The sequence below is a fragment of the Quercus robur genome, chromosome 2 (assembly GCF_932294415.1).
Source record: "Quercus robur chromosome 2, dhQueRobu3.1, whole genome shotgun sequence".
Classification (NCBI taxonomy): Eukaryota; Viridiplantae; Streptophyta; class Magnoliopsida; order Fagales; family Fagaceae; genus Quercus; species Quercus robur.
Genome location: NC_065535.1, coordinates 48826958 through 48840855, shown reverse-complemented (window position 1 = coordinate 48840855; position 13898 = coordinate 48826958). Strand labels below are relative to the sequence as shown.

General features: G+C 36.9%; 1 pseudogene; it reads right to left on the bottom strand.

Moving 5' to 3' along the window:
* Nucleotides 1–12407: 12407 nt before the first annotated feature.
* Nucleotides 12408–13898, bottom strand: LOC126699815 (protein DETOXIFICATION 12-like; annotated as a pseudogene).

Sequence of the window (13898 nt, the reverse complement as noted above, 5' to 3'; positions counted from 1 at the left end):
GCGAATGCTACATTGATCATATGTAGATGTGGCCAATGGGCAGATTTCTTTTGGAACAGGTGACACACCACTGTTGGACTGCTAATTCTTAGGGCTTAAGTTTATGCCTAACTAGTTTCATCTACCAGTCTTACAACTAACAGTCAATAAATTTTATCTTTATCAACAACAAAAAAACAGTCAATAAATTTCATGTTATCCAGAAACTTCTCCTGCACCAAATTAATTTCACAACAATTTTCTATATAAACCAGTCCAATTCTTGATCTTATCTTATGTCTCCGTAACAAACATGAACCTCTCCTAGCTCCTACCTTTCTTTGCAACTGAGGTTCCTAAAAAAAATTATGCCTTTTCATAGACATCCACCTCCACCACCGGGCCCACATCCGCCACCACCACCGCACATATACGGTCCACCACCGCCTCCTCCACGTCCTGAATTTTATCCTCCGCCACCACCACCACCTCATCATCATCATCATCATCATCCACCTGGACCACCCCCACCACCCTATGCACCACCCCATCCTCCACCTCATGGTCCACCTCCACCACCATTTCTAGACCCTTATCGTCCTCCTCCACCTTGGTACCGCCCTCCTCCACCCTACTAGCATGCACACTATTTTACTAACACGCACGCACTACAGTTGGTTCTCTTTGCGCTTGTTTGTATCAGCTAGGAGAGACTGCTAGCTGCATAAGGATGAGGATAGAGAAGCTTAATTTGTAGTGTTTTTTTTGGCTTGCTCTCTTTAAGAAGGAAAAATAAGATGCTCTTTTCTTGTCTTGTTGTGCAAGGTGTGGAATTTTCACCTCTTGTTGCAGTGCCTATATATATGGATGTGAGAAGTTTGTAATTTTGTGTATTCAACACACAGACCTTTTTTGTAGGATGAAATTTTTGTGTTCTATCACATCTTCTTATGATCGTTACAAAATTGATTTTCTGGCCATCTATAATTCGTGGTTGATATATGAAATCTGAGAGCTCTGGACATATAAAAGCTAGAAAATATTCTGCACTCTTTTTTTTTTTTTTTTTTTGGGTCATTTTTTTTTTACTGAAATGGTAGAATTTATATTAAAGCAATGAACAAGGTACAAGAGTAAAAGAAAAGGTCCTGAGGCATTTCAGGGCTATAGGGCCTGACACCCAGGACAAAGACAGATACAGGGAACATCAAATCATGTAGGCTTGATGCCTTGATGGTCATTTGGAAAAAGGTTGAAAAAAATGTGCTGGAGGCACATTCATCGCAGACCTTTCTAAAGAAGGATAAGTGAAACACACCACAATCTCTAATAGTGCGATTGTAAATTGAAAGGCAATCAAATTTGCCAAATTTTGAAGAGGAAGTGGTCATTGCTACTCTATGGGGATGCATCTTGAGAAGAAATGTTTTATAAATTATTGTAGCTGAATTTAGGTGCTACGTACGGTACATGTAATCATTGATGTTTACAACGCCAAACTTCTCCCAAATCCAAAAATTAGGCCATGAATCTAAAGCAATTTTGTGTGAAAAAACTAATTGGAACTTGCAATTTAGTAGTTTGCTTGACGGTACTTCGGCAAAAAGTACTTATTAATTACATTATCCAATTTTTTTATGATCTATGGTGTCAGATGCTATGATTACTGAGAAGGAATATGCTTGTAGCTTCCTCATCATTTTTCCAAGTTTATGCACAATTTATCAGCCTGCTCACAGTGTAACACAATAATTCCATAATTTTCCTTTTTTGTTATTCAGGTCCATAATTTTCCTTATTATTTCAATGAAGTTCTTGCTTCATAGCAAAATTTATAAATGAATAAATAAGTTTTAAATTTTTAATGGAAGTCAGCTTAATCATCTGGATTATCCATTGTGACATCAACATGGGCCCCTTTGCCGTGTGAACCATGTGAATAATCTTTTGAGGTGGCAATAGCTGGCTGAATGTGTGTGTGAATATATATATATATATATAGAGAGAGAGAGAGAGAGAGAGAGAGAGAGCTGGCCCAACCTAATCTATTTTTGAACCAGTTACACCACAAGTAATCAGTACAGCCACAACAATTTTACAACAAAATTTTGGTGATAAAAAGTTACTGGTTCTCATCTGCCCATAACTAATTTTATCTTTTTACTTACTATTAAATGCTTATGACTTAGAGCATGAGCATTAGCATTAAGAGGTGTAAAAACACCCCCAGTTGCTATTTTAGCCACCAACAAGCCTAAAGTAAGCTTCATCTGAGTAGGTATACTTGAAATATTTTACCAACTATGAACAATCAGATGATGTATATGTAACCTACTGTAGCTGGAGAGTAAAACTAAAATATCATATTTAATTTCCTCTCTCATCCAACTCTCTCTCTCTCTCTCTCTCTCAAATTTGCTCCCCACTTTTTCTGCCCCAATCCTCTCCACCTCCATCACCCTCTCTGCTCTCCACCTCCATCTGCCTCCCTTACCCTCATTCTCTCTCGCCTCTCTCTTTTTTCTCTGCCTCCCCCTCTCTTTTCTCTGCCTCCCTCACCCTTCATTCTCTCTCACATTCTTCTGCCTCCCTCACCCACTTTTCTCACCAGACCGGACCACCACCATATCACCCCAAGAAATCGACGAATATGGATTTATTGGTGGTTCATGGTGTTTCTCTACTCACTAGTGGGTTTTTTTTTTTTTTTTTTTTTTTTTTTTTTTGTTGTTGTGGTTCATGGTGGATTTTTGGATTTAGTGGTGGGTTTACCGATGGTGTTAATGGTTAATTTGTAGGTTTTTGTGGGTTGGAGGTGGTGGTGGTGTGTGTATGGTGTAGCATGATAAGGACTGTGAGCTGCTAGGTTTTTTTTTTTTTTTTTTTTTTTTGGGTGGGTTTACTGGTGGTGTTGATGGTGGATTTGTGGATTTTTTTTTTAATTGGATGTGGTGGTGGTGTGTGTCTGGTGTAGCAGTGATGGCGACCATGGGGTTGTTGCCATGGTAGATCAGTGGCTACTTTTGTTTTGGGGTTTTTTTTTTTTTTTTTGGTGGTTGTTGGTGGTGGTGGGGTGGTGGTTGTTTGGATGGGTTTCAGTGATCATTGGGTTGGGAATGGTGGTTGGGTTTTAGTGGTGAGTTTTTTTGCTATGGGGTTTGATTTTTGGGATGGGGATTAACTATGGTGGTGTGGTGGTGGGGTGGTGGCAATTTTTTTTTTTTTTTTTTTTTTGGGATAATTTTAGTGGTGGAGAATTGGTGTTTGTGACTGAGTTTTGGTGGAAACTGGAGAGTGGTTGTGTGGGTTTATTGGAGAGAGAGCCAGAAGGGAAGAGAAGAGAGAATGAATTGTTTATATTATTTAATGTTGTAGATTATATTATTTTAATAAGTTGTATGTAAAAATAGAAACTGAAATGATAGGTGAGTTGTAAAATGAGATTGTAAAATAGATAAAATAAACTTTGAGGATGTAAAATAGAACTTTTTTACATTCTCGGATGCAAATGGTCTTAGTGTTTTCGTGAAATTATTATAAAAAATAATAATAATAATAATAATAATGCTGGACGTGTTATTGACTGTTGGTCTGAAAAAGTGGACTGCTAGTGCTTTTTTTTTTTTTTTTTTTTTAATTTTATTTTAAGGAAAAACGGCAAAACTAGTGCTCAAATTAAGTATTGTAAGGGTTGTCTGCGTTTATTTACCTTAAGATAATATGAGTATCATTTGCAATGATCATTTTGAATGATGAAAAATTTATATGATTCACTTCCTAATTTTAAATTAAATTGTAAAGAGTTTTTTTTTTTTTAAGTCCAAAATCAATATCAAAATTAGCAAATAATTACATTGGCTAGGCTAGGTGATGGGCAAACTGGCAAAGTCATATATCAAAATTAATATATTAAATTTGTAGTGTTCACCCTAATTAGTCCCCTAATTACTATCACGGTATCACATTGACTCTAAATAATGAAACAAACATTCTAGTTAATCTTAAATTAAAATATTATTCATAAAAACAATAATTAGTGCAATTATCTTATAACCTTAGGATAAAACTTAAGTATACCTCTTCAAATGCAGTACATTATATTTTTTAATTATTTAAAAATAATAATTGTACCATCAAAATACTAATAATTGATGAACCAAAAAAATACCATCGTCTAGAGAGGCCTTTAGACGATCAACAAGCCATAAATACGCATTTAATAGACCTTCCGTTACTAAACCGACAAATAAGGCTAGTATGACCATTTGACGGATATTAAAAGCACCACATTAAACCACCAGAAGCATTACCCAAGCCATTAAGGCTCCCATTGAAGACCTCCAAAACTATATAAACTACATCAAACCTCAAACAAAGGTAAACACACATATCATAACATTATCAGTTTTTTGTCATTTCATCTCTTAGTACTTGATTTGCCATCGAAGGCTCATTGGCTAGCACCACGCCGGTGACCTTCCAATGAGAAACCCCATTTTTGGTCTTATGCAGGAATCCAGAGTCGTTTGGTCACGCTTCTTCTAGACGAACCTGACAACTAACGAATTTGGCTCCATCAGTTTGGTGCCATCTATGGGGAACAACTTTCGAACTCTAGTTTGAAAGCGTAGCTCTACCATTCTCAATATCTAGATGGAATCCAACATACCGCAAGACTCAACAGCATTGGCTTTGCAGATTCAAACGCTCACAGCCAATGTAGAAGAACTCACCAGGCTGAATTAAGAGATACGACAGCAACTGCAAAAAGAGGAAAATCGTTCACCAACAATGATCGAAATCAATAAGAATGAAGATGAGGGCCAAGGCCTGAAGAACAGCCACAAGAGAGATGGTTCAAGGAGGATGGAACCATCTGACGGGGTGAGTAATGACCTTCTTAAAATCATTAGAAAGGAGATGGATGAACTAAAAAATGCAATGAAGGAGAAGACGACTAAGAATTTGGACGGAATGGTGAAATGGACTAATTCTCCTTTCGCAACAAAGATCCTAGAGTGCCCTTTACCACCGAAGTTCTACCTTCCTCAACTTGAGTCATATGACGGTTTTAAGGATCCATTGGATCACATAACCACCTTCAAGATGACCTTGAGCCTGCAGAAAACCCCAAACGAAATCTTATGCCAGTCTTTCCCAACGACCCTTAAGGGAGCAACACAAGTACAGCTCAGCAAATTGGCTCAATCATCCATAGACGACTTTGAGCAGCTGAGCAATTTGTTTGTACGCCACTTTGTCAATGGACAACGATAGAAGAGACCAGCAGATCACTTGCTCACGATCAGGCAAGAAGAAGGGGAATCGTTAAGATTGTATGTGAAGCAATTCAACAGGGAAGTACTAGAGGTGGACGAAGTTGAGGACAAAGTGCAACTGACTACTTTCAAGGCCGGTTTAAAGTCCAAAGAGTTTGTGGTCGCACTTGCAAAGAGCCCTCTGAGATCAATGACAAAGATGCGATTGAAAGCTCAGAAGTACATGAACGCAGAGGATGCTTTAGTAGCGATCAGAGTGGGGGACACGTAAAAAGAAAATGAGAAACATTCAAGAATACTCGAAAGGAAAAAAAAGAGGGAAAGAAGAGACTATTCATCCAGCCATTACAACGTCAAACTGAAGAACGATAAAACTAGAAGGACGGTAAATTTCACACCCCTAGTAATGCATGTTGACAAAATCTTGATGAATATTAAGGATGATCATCTACTTAAATGGTCAAAGCCACTTTTTTCACCCGGCACTCGTAATAAGAAGAAGTATTGTCATTTCCACCAAGATCATGGACACTACACGAACGAATGTAGGATCTTAAAAGAACAAATAGAAAAGCTGATCCAAAAAGGGAAGTTACAAAAATTGGTGAAGAAAGATACGCTAAGATGTACAAGCATGAAAAACGGGCAAGATTAGAAGATAAGCCCAGAGAAGAAGAAAAACAGAAGGATCTTCCAAAAAGCGTCATAGGAGAAATAAAGATGATCAATGGAGGCCCAACAGTAGGGGGATCTTTCAAGTCTCTCAACAAGTCACAGCAAAGACATGTCAACAACATCCACACAGCACCACCGTTGAAACATAGAAGAAGAGAAACCATGGACATGGTTTTTTCAGAGGAAGATGCTAGGTGAGTGAAACAACCCCAAAGAGCATCATAGGAGAAATAAAGATGATCAATGGAGGCCCAATAGTAGGGGGATCTTTCAAGTCCTTCAAGAAATCATAGCAAAGACAGATCAATAGCATCCACACAGCACCACCATTGAAACATAAAAGAAGAGAAACCATGGACATGGTTTTTTCAGAGGAAGATGCAAGGGGAGTGAAACAACCTCATGATGACCCACTGGTTATCATGCTTATGATAGAAGGATTCAACACTAGACGAGTTCTGGTAGACAACGGGAGCTCTACTGACATCATTTACCTGTCAGCTTTCCAACAGCTGTAAGTAAATCCAAAAAACCTTCGTCCATTCAGATCTCACCTCGTCAATTTTAGCGAAGATAAAGTAAACCTGAAGGGAATAGTAATGCTGATGGTCACAGCTGGCTCATATCCTCTCTATGTAACCAAACAACTTTAATTTTTTGGTAGTTGATTGATCCTCGTCCTATAATTTGAAAATAGGATGACCCACACTCAACCGTTGGAAAGCCGCAACGTGAACATACTGCCTGAATGGGAAATTTCCAACAAAACATGGGGTAGGATTGATAAAGGGAGACCAAGTTTTAGTTCGTGAATGCTATCAGGTAGTACTAGCCTTAAAGGAGAACCATATGTGGATGATCAAGGAGGAGAATTCAGAAACAATAGAGGCACTGGAAGCAATTGAACTAGTAGAAGGGGAGTCAACGAAGGTAACAAAAGTAGGGACGAGCCTCGATCCCTCGATGAAGGGAGAGATAGGCAAGTTTCTAAAGGAGAATCTAAACGTCTTTGTCTGGAGCTATGAAGACATGCTTGGCATATCATATGATATTATTCAGCATTGCCTGAATGTGAATCTCGAAAGAAAACCAGTCCAGCAAAGAAGAAGGGTTTTTGCTCTCGGATGAAATAAAGCCATAATGGATGAAGTACACAAATTGCTAGTAGCCAATTTCATTCAAGAAGTCTATTATCCAGACTAGCCAATGTCATCATGGTGAAAAAGCCAAATGGAGAATGGAGAATGTGTATAGATTTCACGGACTTAAACAGTGCCTGCCCGAATGACAGCTTCCCATTACCAAGAATTGACCAGCTCGTTGACTCAATGGCAGGACATAAGCTCCTAATGTTCATGGACGCATTCTCAGGTCACAACCAAATCCAGATGTCAAAGGAGGATCAGGAGAAGACAACATTCATCACCAATCAAGGACTCTATTGTTATAGAGTCATGCCATTTGGGCTGAAAAATGCAGAAGCCACTTACCAGAGGTTGGTGAACCAGATGTTTAGCAAGCAGATTGGAAGGAACATGGAGGTTTATGTTGATGATATGCATGTCAAGAGTAAAGAAGAAGGAAGCCATCTGGATGACCTTAAGGAAACTTTTGAAATACTAAGGCAATACAAGATGAAGTTAAATCTGAAGAAGTGCGCATTCAAAGTTTCCTCCTGGAAGTTCCTTGGTTTCATGGTGTCACAACGAGGAATTGAAGCCAACCCAGAAAAGGTGAAGGCCATACTAGAGACGTCATCACCCAAAATCGTCAAGTAAGTACGGAAACTAACAAGAAGAGTCGCAGCCCTCAACAAGTTCTTCTCTAAGGCAACAAACAAGTGTCTGCTCTTCTTCAAGACTCTCAAGCAGGCTTCTGCCTGGACAAACGATTGTGAAACAACATTCTAGAAGTTAAAATGTTATCTGAGTAACCCACCACTTTTGAGTCCGTCCAAAGAAGGCGAGGACTTATTCTTGTATCTAGCAATATCAGCCACAGTTGTAAGCACTGCATTCATTCGGGAGGAGTCTAAAGTTCAACGCCCAATATATTACGTCAGCCAAGCTTTCCAAGGAACAGAGGCAAAATACCCATGCATAAAGAAGATCACCTTTGCTCTGATCGTTGTTTCTCAAAAATTGTCTCCATACTTTCAAGCAAATCCAATTCTAGTCATGACGGACCAATAAATCAAGAAGGCATTGAACAAACCAGAAGCAGTAGGATAAATGGTATAGTAGGCTATTGAACTAAGCCAGTTTGACATTGAGTACAAACCTCGAATAGCGATAAAAGCCCAGGTATTATCTAATTTATTGCTAAGTTTACTTTACTAGAAGATGAGAATATGCAAGATACATCAACTCTACGGACGGTTCACACGAATGGATCGTTAGTACAAAAGATGGGCGGAGTTAAGAGTCGTCATTACTTCCTTGGAGGGAGACATCCTGAAATATGGAGTACAGCTCCAATTCCTTGTCACCAATAACGAAGCAGAGTACAAGGTGATACTAACGAGGCTTAGGGTGGCAAAAATCCTTAAGAGCCAGAATTGTACTATTGAAAAGAGATTCAAAGCTGGTAATAAGGCGAATCAATGGTGAATACAATGCACACAAAAAAAAAAAAAAAAAAAAAAAAAAAAAAGGCAAGATACAAAGGTACTTGAAGCTGACAAACCAAATAATTGGTGAGTTGGAGCAGGCGAATTTCATACAAGTCCCACAAAGTCAGAATTCAGAAGCAGATGAAGTAGCAAGATATGAGTCATCAGAAGACAGAACAAGCTTGCCAGATCTGATGCTAGAAATACAGAAGTCCCCTAGCATCAAAGAGTTCCACACGTTTTCAATACAAGATAACACTAGCTGGATAACCCCAATCCTATCATACCTCAAAGACGAACAATTGCCATCAGATTCAGACAAGGCAAGAAAGATTAAGAAGTGAGCTACTAGGTTCACAATCCTAAACGACGTACTCTACAAAAGGGGCTTTTCATTGACCTACTTGAGATGCATTAAGCAGGACGAAGCTAAATATATCATGGAAGAAGTTCACAAAGGTATATGTGGAGATCACTTGAAAGCAAGGTCTTTGGTGGGGAAGATCATCAGGGCTGGTTATTTTTAGTCTACGATGCAAAAAGAAGCAAAGGAGTTTGTTAGGAGGTGTGATAAATGCCAGTGGTATGGAAACATCCAATGAGTGCCTAGGGAGAAGATGACGACCATAACATCACAATGGCCATTTGCTCAATGGGGAATTGACATAGTGAGTCCCTTGCCCAAGGTAAAAAGTAAGTAAAATTCTTACTTGTAGCAATCAACGATTTCACAAAGTGGGTAGAAGCAGAGGCCCTAGAAACCATCACAAAAGCCAGAATACATAAATTTGTATGGAAGAACATAGTTTGCAGGTTCAGCATATCAAAATTAATATATTAAATTTGTAGTGTTCGCCCTAATTAGTCCCCTAATTACTATCACAATATCACATTAACTTTAAATGACGAAACCAACATTCTAGTTAATCTTAAATTAAAATATTATTCATAAAACAATAATTAGTGCAATTATCTTATAACCTTAGGATAAAACTTAAGTATACCTCTTCAAATGCAGTGCATTAGATTTTTTAATTATTTGAAAATAATAATTGTACCATCAAAATACTAATAATTGATGAACTAAGAAAATACCATCATCCAAAGAGGCCTTTGGACGATCAACAAGCCATAAATACGCATTTAATACACCTTCCATTACTAAACAGATGAATAAAGCTAGCATGATCATTGGACAGATATTAAAAACACCACATTAAACCACCAAAAGCGTTACCCAAGCCATTAAGGCTCCCATTGAAGACCTCCAACGGCTAGAAAAGCAAGTAACTATATAAATTACATCAATCCTCAAACAAAGGTACACACACATATCATAACATTATTAGTTCTTTGTCATTTCATCTCTCAGTACTTGACTTTGCCATCAGAGGCTCATTGGTTGGCACCACGCCAATGACCTTCCCAAGAGAAACCCCATTTCTAGTCTTGTGTAGGAACCCAAAGTCATTTGGTCACGCTCCGTCTGGACGAACTTGACAACTGACAAATTTGGCTTCGTCAATAATAATAATAATAATTGAAATTTATTTAATTTAATTTCTCTTGGAAAATATCATACTTCTTTAGATTTTGCAATTTTTTGGGTTAGTGCTAACATGTACTTAAATTTAATTGAGAAATTTTTATTTCAAAAAAACAAATTTAAATGAGAAACCTAGTATATATACTGCTATAATTAAAGATATATACCTAAGTTTTGATCCAGCCTCTATAACAAATCTCTCCTACTACCACCTTTCTAACGCACCATTTCGTCCTCCATCTTGGCATGCACACCATGCTAATGCACTTGACTTCAATTTTTGCTTGGTGTTCTTTGAGAAGGTAAAACAAAATGACTTCAATTAAATTGTGCAATATTTGCAACCTCTTATTTCATTGCTATTTAATTATGAAAACCAGGAGTTTATATTTTCGTAGGCAGAATTGACAATGCAATAATTTATTTTTATAAAGTTCATTTTATGTCTTATTTTGTTGTCTATATCTTACTGCTTTGTATTGTGCGTGTTAATCGTTCGATAAAATGCCCTCCACGTCCACTCCAATCATTCGAGAAACTTCAAGCAAGTTCCAAGGCTGTGAAACTTATGTTATGGTCAGGTTTTAGAAATGCATTCATTTTGGAATAAAAAAGAAAATATTTAGTTTCAAACATGTTTGGAACCGTTCACTCCAACCACCCATCGAAAGATGACATGTGACTCGTCATGTGTAATAAATATAACTCACTTGATTAGTTGAGATAAATGAGTCATGTACATTGCACACAAGACCGGCTAAACAATAGATGCAATTAATGCAATCGCTTAAGGCCCCCAAATAAAAGAAAGCCCTCACTTATAAAAAAAAAATTATATATGTAATATATTTATCTATATATTTTAATTACAAAAATATTTTTTTTTTTTTAGTCCTTTTATTGGTCAATGACTCAATAAAATGAATTAAAAATGCCTCATTCTCTACTAAATTGCAGAAGATTAATAATTTTTCTTTTATGCAAGCTTTTACTTTATGGATTATTATAAATTATCACACTAACTAATAATTTGATGTATATCATATCAACTCAATTATATTATAATGATACTGATTTATTGAACAATGTAATAAATTAATTTTTATTTGTGCAGGTTTAGACTTTAAAGTATAAAGTAGTAACGGCTTTAGAAAATTTGCAATAACCAATTAGTAATTTTGCATCTCAAAAAACAAGAAAAATATATTTTAAATAAAATAATTTTAATAAATATTATTTAATTAATATTTTAATATAAAAAATACCCCACTTAAAATTTTCGCCTAAAGCTTCCAAAGTTATTAAGCCGGCCTTGATTGCACATAACAACCACTAATCTCATCTTCCTAATGGTAATTGAAGGCAAAATTTGGTATTTAGACTGTTTTTAGAAATTTTTTTTGTGAATAGTATGCGCGTCAAACTATTTAGTTAGTTGAACTGATTTTGGAACTCGAGTTTGTCAAACTCGACTTTGGGCTGGAAAGCAAACACTATAGTAGCGTTGTTTTAGTGCCTATAGCAGCGTTTATAGAAAACGCCACTATAGGGTACATATAGTGGCGTTTTTGACAAACGCCACTATAGTTTGAATTTTGGGCCGGAACTCGAGTTTGCCAAACTCAAGTTCCAAAATCAGTCCAACTAACTAAATAGTTTGACGCGCATACTGTTCACAAAAAAAAATTTCTAAAAACAGTCTAAATACCAAATTTTGCCGTAATTGAAGCCCAAAACTTTGAACATGTTTAGAGCCAAACTTTGTCCAATAAAATATGCATTCATTTTCAGATTTGAGACTTGAATAGCACTAATGATACATGGTTCTAAGTTCTAACGCATATTATGATGAAAAATTTCTTGTTATTTAAACATTGGCGTCAATAATTTAAACGCCAAACTAAATGGGATTGTAGCCACCAATTACTCCTCCAAAACTCCATCTGTGTCTCTCTGACAACGAAATTGAACAAAGCTTGAGCGCAAACAACGGAAAATTTTCTCAGCTAGGTCAGCTAAGATGGAATTCAGAATGGTGTAGCATCATTTACTTCCTTATGCCAACTGCCAATCCATTATCAGCTGAAATTTGCCCCTCAGATACTCTCTCTCTCACCTTGGTTGCCCGCAATAACCACAAAATTTAACTAATTCAATGAAGTAGTTTTTAGCAGAACGACCTTCGACTCCACACATAATACACTCTCTAACTCACACTTCTAGCTGTTTGCAAGAAATTTTGTGGGAGAGGGGGGGGGGGGGGGGGGAGGAATAAAATTCAATCTCTCTTTTTTTCACTTTCTTGTAACCAAGTCACCTAGGGAAGAGAAACAGATTCAAACAGATTTAAATGAAGAATAAAACCCAAAAGGGAAGCTACTGGAATTCCTACTAGATAATATGCTCCCAGATTGACATAGGCCCCGATTTGCAGCCATCCACTGCCTCTTGCAACCCCTGATACAAAGAACAAGAATGTTTTGAATGCCAATAAAAAGTATATGATAATACATAAATAATATCGTTGTAATTAATTCAAAATACCAAATTTGGTCACATAGCTTTAGACAGTAGTGTTTTACAAGATAGGATGGTGTAATGCATAGTTTACTAGTCCTAAGACTAAGAGAGGCAACACCTATAACCTTTTCTTGCAGTGAAAGAGAAGGACCAGAGATATCCACACTAATCGAGAGACGGAGCAGAGGAACCATTTTTGCAACATAATCCACAACTTCTGGCTCATTGCTGTAAGCATATCCCAAAACATAAAGGCAACAGAATAGAGCAACGCTCACTATAGTTGCCTTAAGACTACAAGAACCATAACAGCACCAACAGTGACTTGGGCTCCATGTCGATTTCCTGCTCCCAATTCATTTGAAACCCGAGTGCTACAAAACAGTTTTATGTATTCTCTTCAATACTAACATAACATACAAAAGCTTCACATTGATGTACATCAAAGTACAAATATATATATATATATATATATATATATAATATAAAAGACAGATTTAGACCAAGATTTTCATCAAACCTGGCAGCAGCACCAATTCCATATGGAATACAGTAGTGCAAAGTGGTGGTATTAAGGCTGTTCACCAAGAATGTCTTGAATTAGAAGAATCATATCAAGAATACTATAATCAATATACTTGAAAATACTGAAAAAGAAAGTACAATATAGAAAGAACTGAAGTTTCAAGTTGCGGATTTGGTAAAAACCCTTAAAGAATATTATAAGCAGCTCAAAAGACCACCATTCAAGACTACAATTAATGACAAGAAAAGACCATATTAGTAACATTAAAAAAAAATTGTAATAAACAAACACCAATTTTTCATTGAGTAAAATGGAAAATTACCAAACCATTACAGCAGAAGGGGCAGCAAAGTGGAAGAATTCCTTAATGCAAAAGAAAGCATCCATGGTAAATAGGATTTGAGTTTCCTTACAAGATGATGAATATCTCGTGTAAAAGCCAAGCAAGATCACATTTAACCAATATGATATACCAATGGCCAATGCTGCACCTTCAGTTCCTAATTCCAACTTAAATACCAGAGCCCAACAAAGAGGTATATGCAAACAAAGAATTGCACACGAGCTTATAAGAATTGGAAGGATCAGACTTTGAGACTAGAAGTAGCAAACCAGTGACTGAAGAATACCATAGCCAAATAGTGCAAGGATGAGCCAAATGCAGTACTTGCCGGCTGCAAGTGAGATCTGTGGATCTTGTCCAAAAAATATTAGAAGCTTGTCCATGAACATCCAGAGTAGAGATATTGGGAGACAAACCAA